General features: G+C 39.4%; 1 long non-coding RNA gene across 1 annotated transcript; it reads right to left on the bottom strand.

Annotated features, from left to right (window-relative positions):
- Positions 1-5,263: 5,263 nt before the first annotated feature.
- LOC127949052 (uncharacterized) lies at positions 5,264-7,053 on the bottom strand. Its single transcript, XR_008152230.1, has 3 exons — positions 6,991-7,053; positions 6,677-6,825; positions 5,264-5,507 (listed from the first exon to the last, which is right to left on the bottom strand). It is a non-coding gene; the product is annotated as an uncharacterized LOC127949052 (long non-coding RNA).
- Positions 7,054-7,182: the final 129 nt, after the last annotated feature.

Raw genomic sequence — 7,182 nt, 5'->3', positions numbered from 1 at the left:
TTTAGTTGTTTCTGCTGCACTAGTGGTGGATGTTTCAGGAGCAGTTGTTGTGATTGTGGAAGTCTCAGTTGTTGTAGATGTTTCTACTGCACTTGTAGTGGATGTTTCAGGAGCTGTTGTTGGGATTGTGGAAGTCTCTGTAGTTGTAAATGTTTCAGGAGCAGTTGTTGTGATTGTGGAAGTCTCTGTAGTTGTAAAAGTTTCAGGAGCAGTTGTTGAGATTGTGGAAGTCTCTGTTGTTGTTGATGTTTCTGCCGCATTAGTGGTGGATGTTTCAGGAGTAGTTGTTGTGATTGTGGAAGTCTCAGTTGTTGTAGATGTTTCTGCTGCACTTGTGGTCGATGTTTCAGGAGAACTTGTGATTGTGGTACTCTCCATTGTGGTAGAAGTTTCTGCTGCACTCGTAGTGGAAGTTTCAGGAGCACTCATGATTGTGGTAGTCTCTGTTGTGGTAGATGTTTCTGCAGCACTAGTTATGGAGGTTTCACGAGTAGTCGTTGCAACTGTGGAAGTCTCAGTTGTGGTAGATGTTTCTGCGGCACTGGTGGTGGATGTTTCAGGAGCAGTTGTTGTGATTGTGGAAGTCTCTGTTGTTGTAGATGTTTCAGGAGCAGTTGTTGTGATTGGGGTAGTCTCTGTTGTTGTAGATGTTTCAGGAGCAGTTGTTGTGATTGGGGTAGTCTCTGTCGTTGTAGATGTTTCAGGAGCAGTTGTTGTGATCGTAGAAGTCTCTGTTGTTGTAGATGTTTCAGGAGCAGTTGTTGTGATTGTGGTAGTCTGTGTTGTTTTAGATGTTTCTGCTTCGCTGGTTGTTGATGTTTCTGGAGCGGTTGTTGTGATTGTCGAAGTCTCTGTTGTTGTAGATGTTTCAAGAGCAGTTGTTGTGATTGTGGAAGTCTCTGTTGTTGTAGATGTTTCTGCTGCGCTGGTTGTTGATGTTTCTGGAGCAGTTGTTGTGGTTGTGGAAGTATCTGTTGTTGTTGATGTTTCTGGAGCAGTTGTTGTGATTGTGGATGTCTCTGTTGTTGTAGATGTTTCAGGAGCAGTTGTTGTGATTGTGGAAGTCTCTGTTGTTGTAGATGTTTCAGGAGCAGTTGTTGTGATTGTGGACGTCTCTGTTGTTGTAGATGTTTCAGGAGCAGTTGTTGTGATTGCGGAAGTCTCTGTTGTTGTAGATGTTTCAGGAGCAGTTGTTGTGATTGTGGAAGTCTCTGTTGTTGCAGATGTTTCAAGAGCAGTTGTTGTGATTGTGGAAGTTTCTGTTGTTGTAGATGTTTCTGCTGCGCTGGTTGTTGATGTTTCTGGAGCAGTTGTTGTGGTTGTGGAAGTATCTGTTGTTGTTGATGTTTCTGGAGCAGTTGTTGTGATTGTGGATGTCTCTGTTGTTGTAGATGTTTCAGGAGCAGTTGTTGTGATTGTGGAAGTCTCTGTTGTTGTAGATGTTTCAGGAGCAGTTGTTGTGATTGTGGACGTCTCTGTTGTTGTAGATGTTTCCGGAGCAGTTGTTGTGATTGTGGAAGTCTCTGCTGTTGTAGATGTTTCTGCTGCGCTGGTTGTTGATGTTTCTGGAGCAGTTGTTGTGATTGTGGATGTCTCTGTTGTTGTAGATGTTTCTGGAGCAGTTGTTGTGATTGTGGAAGTCTCTGTTGTTGTAGATGTTTCTGCTGCGCTGGTTGTTGATGTTTCTGGAGCGGTTGTTGTGATTGTCGAAGTCTCTGTTGTTGTAGATGTTTCAGGAGCAGTTGTTGTGATTGTGGACGTCTCAGTTGTGGTAGATGTTTCTGCGGCACTGGTGGTGGATGTTTCAGGAGCAGTCGTTGTGATTGTGGAAGTCTCTGTATTCATAGATGTTTCAGGAGCAGTTGTTGTGATTGTGAAAGTCTCTGTTGTTGTAGAGATTTCTGCTGTGCTAATTGCTGATGTTTCTGGAGCTGTTGTTGTGATTGTGGAAGACTCTGTTGTTGTAGATGTTTCAGGAGCAGTTGTTGTGATTGTGGAAGTCTCTGTTGTTGTAGATGTTTCAGGAGCAGTTGTTGTGATTGGGGTAGTCTCTGTCGTTGTAGATGTTTCAGGAGCAGTTGTTGTGATCGTAGAAGTCTCTGTTGTTGTAGATGTTTCAGGAGCAGTTGTTGTGATTGTGGTAGTCTGTGTTGTTTTAGATGTTTCTGCTTCGCTGGTTGTTGATGTTTCTGGAGCGGTTGTTGTGATTGTCGAAGTCTCTGTTGTTGTAGATGTTTCAAGAGCAGTTGTTGTGATTGTGGAAGTCTCTGTTGTTGTAGATGTTTCTGCTGCGCTGGTTGTTGATGTTTCTGGAGCAGTTGTTGTGGTTGTGGAAGTATCTGTTGTTGTTGATGTTTCTGGAGCAGTTGTTGTGATTGTGGATGTCTCTGTTGTTGTAGATGTTTCAGGAGCAGTTGTTGTGATTGTGGAAGTCTCTGTTGTTGTAGATGTTTCAGGAGCAGTTGTTGTGATTGTGGAAGCCTCTGTTGTTGCAGATGTTTCAAGAGCAGTTGTTGTGATTGTGGAAGTTTCTGTTGTTGTAGATGTTTCAGGAGCAGTTGTTGTGATTGTGGAAGTCTCTGTTGTTGTAGATGTTTCAGGAGCAGTTGTTGTGATTGCGGAAGTCTCTGTTGTTGTAGATGTTTCAGGAGCAGTTGTTGTGATTGTGGAAGCCTCTGTTGTTGCAGATGTTTCAAGAGCAGTTGTTGTGATTGTGGAAGTTTCTGTTGTTGTAGATGTTTCTGCTGCGCTGGTTGTTGATGTTTCTGGAGCAGTTGTTGTGGTTGTGGAAGTATCTGTTGTTGTTGATGTTTCTGGAGCAGTTGTTGTGATTGTGGATGTCTCTGTTGTTGTAGATGTTTCAGGAGCAGTTGTTGTGATTGTGGACGTCTCTGTTGTTGTAGATGTTCCAGGAGCAGTTGTTGTGATTGCGGAAGTCTCTGTTGTTGTAGATGTTTCAGGAGCAGTTGTTGTGATTGTGGAAGTCTCTGCTGTTGTAGATGTTTCTGCTGCGCTGGTTGTTGATGTTTCTGGAGCAGTTGTTGTGATTGTGGATGTCTCTGTTGTTGTAGATGTTTCTGGAGCAGTTGTTGTGATTGTGGAAGTCTCTGTTGTTGTAGATGTTTCTGCTGCGCTGGTTGTTGATGTTTCTGGAGCAGTTGTTGTGATTGCGGAAGTCTCTGTTGTTGTAGATGTTTCTGCTGCGCTGGTTGTTGATGTTTCTGGAGCAGTTGTTGTGATTGTGGATGTCTCTGTTGTTGTTGATGTTTCTGGAGCGGTTGTTGTGATTGTCGAAGTCTCTGTTGTTGTAGATGTTTCAGGAGCAGTTGTTGTGATTGTGGACGTCTCTGTTGTTGTAGATGTTTCTGATGCGCTTGTTTTTGATGTATCTGGAGCAGTTGTTGTGATTGTGGAAGTCTCTGATGTTGTAGATGTTTCTGATGCACTAGTGGTTGATATTTCAGGAACAGTTGTTGTTATTGTGGAAGTCTCTGTAGTCGTTGGTGTTTCAGGAGCAGTTGTTGTGATTGTGGAAGTCTCTGTTGTTGTAGATATTTCAAGAGCAGTTGTTGTGATTGTGGAAGTCTCTGTTGTTGTAGATGTTTCAGGAGCAGTTGTTGTGATTGTGGAAGTCTCTGTTGTTGTAGATGTTTCAGGAGCAGTTGTTGTGGTTGTGGAAGTATCTGTTGTTGTTGATGTTTCTGGAGCAGTTTTTGTGGTTGTGGAAGTATCTGTTGTTGTTGATGTTTCTGGAGCAGTTGTTGTGATTGTGGATGTCTCTGTTGTTGTAGATGTTTCAGGAGCAGTTGTTGTGATTGTGGAAGTCTCTGTTATTGTAGATGTTTCAGGAGCAGTTGTTGTGATTGTGGACGTCTCTGTTGTTGTAGATGTTTCAGGAGCAGTTGTTGTGATTGCGGAAGTCTCTGTTGTTGTAGATGTTTCAGGAGCAGTTGTTGTGATTGTGGATGTCTCTGTTGTTGTAGATGTTTCAGGAGCAGTTGTTGTGATTGTGGATGTCTCTGCTGTTGTAGATGTTTCTGCTGCGCTGGTTGTTGATGTTTCTGGAGCAGTTGTTGTGATTGTGGAAGTCTCTGTTGTTGTAGATGTTTCTGGAGCAGTTGTTGTGATTGTGGAAGTCTTTGTTGTTGTAGATGTTTCTGCTGCGCTGGTTGTTGATGTTTCTGGAGCGGTTGTTGTGATTGTCGAAGTCTCTGTTGTTGTAGATGTTTCAGGAGCAGTTGTTGTGATTGTGGACGTCTCTGTTGTTGTAGATGTTTCTGATGCGCTTGTTTTTGATGTATCTGGAGGAGTTGTTGTGATTGTGGAAGTCTCTGATGTTGTAGATGTTTCTGATGCACTAGTGGTTGATATTTCAGGAACAGTTGTTGTTATTGTGGAAGTCTCTGTAGTCGTTGATGTTTCAGGAGCAGTTGTTGTGATTGTGGAAGTCTCTGTAGTCGTAGATGTTTCAGGAGCAGTTGTTGTGAGTGTGGAAGTCTCTGTAGTCGTAGATGTTTCAGGAGCAGTTGTTGTGAGTGTGGAAGTCTCTGATGTTGTAGATGTTTCGGGAGCAGTTATTGTGATTGTGGAAGTCTCTGATGTTGTAGATGTTTCTGCTGTGCTAGTTGTTGATGTTTCTGGAGCAGTTGTTGTGAGTGTGGAAGTCTCTGTAGTCGTAGATGTTTCAGGAGCAGTTGTTGTGAGTGTGGAAGTCTCTGTTGTTGTAGATGTTTCTGTTGCGCTAGTTGTTGTTGTTTGTGAAGCAGTTGTTGTGGATGTGGAAGTCTCTGTTGTTGTAGATGTTTCTGCTGCGCTGGTTGTTGATGTTTCAGGAGCTGTTGTTGGGATTGTGGAAGTCTCTGTTGTTGTAGATGTTTCTGCTGCACTAGTGGTGGATGTTTCAGGAGCAGTTGTTGTGATTGTGGAAGTCTCTGTTGTTGCAGATGTTTCAGGAGCAGTTGTTGTGATTGTGGAAGTATCTGTTGTTGTAGATGTTTCTGCTGCACTAGTGGTGGATGTTTCAGGAGCTGTTGTTGGGATTGTGGAAGTCTCTGTTGTTGTAGATGTTTCTGCTGCACTAGTGGTGGATGTTTCAGGAGCTGTTGTTGGGATTGTGGAAGTCTCTGTTGTTGTAGATGTTTCTGCTGCACTAGTGGTGGATGTTTCAGGAGCAGTTGTTGTGATTGTGGAAGTATCTGTTGTTGTAGATGTTTCTGCTGCACTAGTGGTGGATGTTTCAGGAGCTGTTGTTGGGATTGTGGAAGTCTCTGTTGTTGTAGATGTTTCTGCTGCACTAGTGGTGGATGTTTCAGGAGCAGTTGTTGTGATTGTGGAAGTCTCTGTTGTTGCAGATGTTTCAGGAGCAGTTGTTGTGATTGTGGAAGTATCTGTTGTTGTAGATGTTTCTGCTATACTAGTGATTGATGTTTCTGGAGCAGTTGTTGTGATTGTAGAAGTCTCTGTTGTTGTAAATGTTTCTGGAGCAGTTGTTGTGGTTGATGAGTAATCTGTTGTTGTTTCATAAGAAATTATTTTTGGGTTAGATGGCACTTACAAAAGCATTGGCATAAGAAAACAATTTGTATTCAGTTTGTATTTAGCTTTTTACATAATGCTTATGAAAAACAACGCTGATCAAAGTTAATATAATATCAGTAACACTTTATAATAACTGCATGCTATTAATCATTAGTTAAGCATTAGGAAACAGTTAATTCATCATTTATAAAGCATTAATAGACATTTATAAGCAGTTTATAAATACAGATATAAATGCTTTATACCTGATTTAAGAGCATATCTATAATGTATTTAATAATTGTTTTTTATACTTTATTAATGATCAATTTATCATTTCTAAATTAAGTATAGCATTATTTACACACCAGTTATTAAGGACTTGTCAGTGGTTCATAAGATCACTTAGAAATTGTAAGTAAATGATTAATAAACTATTTAAATGTGCATTCATACATCTTTTTATTCAGATATATAGTAATAGTTACTTATAGTGTTAATAAATGGTTTATTAACATGTATTTCTACTGTAATTCATGGTTAATCAGGTAGTTATAAAACATGTGTAGTTGTTAGTTAACTATTTTTGTGAGCTCATCTAAAGTGAGGACTATTTATGCCTTGTAAAGCTTTTACAAATGAGATTTAAAGGCTGTTAATATTTCTATGTTCTGTATCACTGTGTTGTGTTTGTTTCCGTTTTTTGTTTAGAAGATAACTGAGCCTTTAAATATCCTTTATAAATGCTTTACAAAGCATAACTAGTCCTCACTTTAGATGAGCTCACATAAATAGATAACTGACCACTACTAAATGCTTTATAACTACCTGAATTTACTACATTTCTTGTGATCTTATGAATCACTGGCAACTCCTAAATAACTGGTTTGTAAACAATGCTATACTTCATTGAGAAATGATAAATTGATCATGAATAAAGTATGAAAATAAAATTATTAAACACATTATAGATATGCTTTTAAATCAAGAATAAAGCATTTATATCTGTATTTATAAACTGCTTATTACTGTTTATTAATGCTTTATAAATTATGAATTATCGGTTTACTAATGCTTTAAGCAGTCAGTGCATTGTCTAAAACAAGTACTATAAATGATTTTTTTTACACATTAGACTTTTAGGTTTTTACACACATACCTGTACCATTAACTGTTAACGAAGTTATGTTTAGGGCATTGAGAGTAGCTTTTCCACTCAGTAATGTGCTTGCAACTTGATCCTCTGTTGGGACATCATCCTGTGTAGAGTTGAAAATGACATCTGTTGTGGTAACGACTGAGCCCTTCCTGGAATAAATTTTTTTGAAATTCTGTCATATTGCAATCATTTCTTCATATCCCCACTGGACCGATAAATGGATTAATCACATTTGTTTTATCTCTCACAAATTCAAACATAAACACATCCACTCTATGAATGAAATAATCAGCACCAAAAAATAATGTATTTACCTGAAGGATAGCACAGTGACTCTTAGGAAGGAAGGAAATGTCTCGAAAAGATTTGACAGCTAAAACAAAATACAGACATTTTAAATTAATTATTGTGAATTAAAAGAAATGTAAAGTATTCATACTTAAATGTAATTCCAAATTTCAGTAAATTATTATTTAGCAAACACAGTATATAGGTGTGAACTCACC

The sequence above is a fragment of the Carassius gibelio genome, chromosome B1, assembly GCF_023724105.1.
Source record: "Carassius gibelio isolate Cgi1373 ecotype wild population from Czech Republic chromosome B1, carGib1.2-hapl.c, whole genome shotgun sequence".
Taxonomy (NCBI): Eukaryota; Metazoa; Chordata; class Actinopteri; order Cypriniformes; family Cyprinidae; genus Carassius; species Carassius gibelio.
The sequence above is the reverse complement of the archived record's forward strand: the minus strand, read 5'-3'. Positions and strand labels throughout refer to the sequence as shown.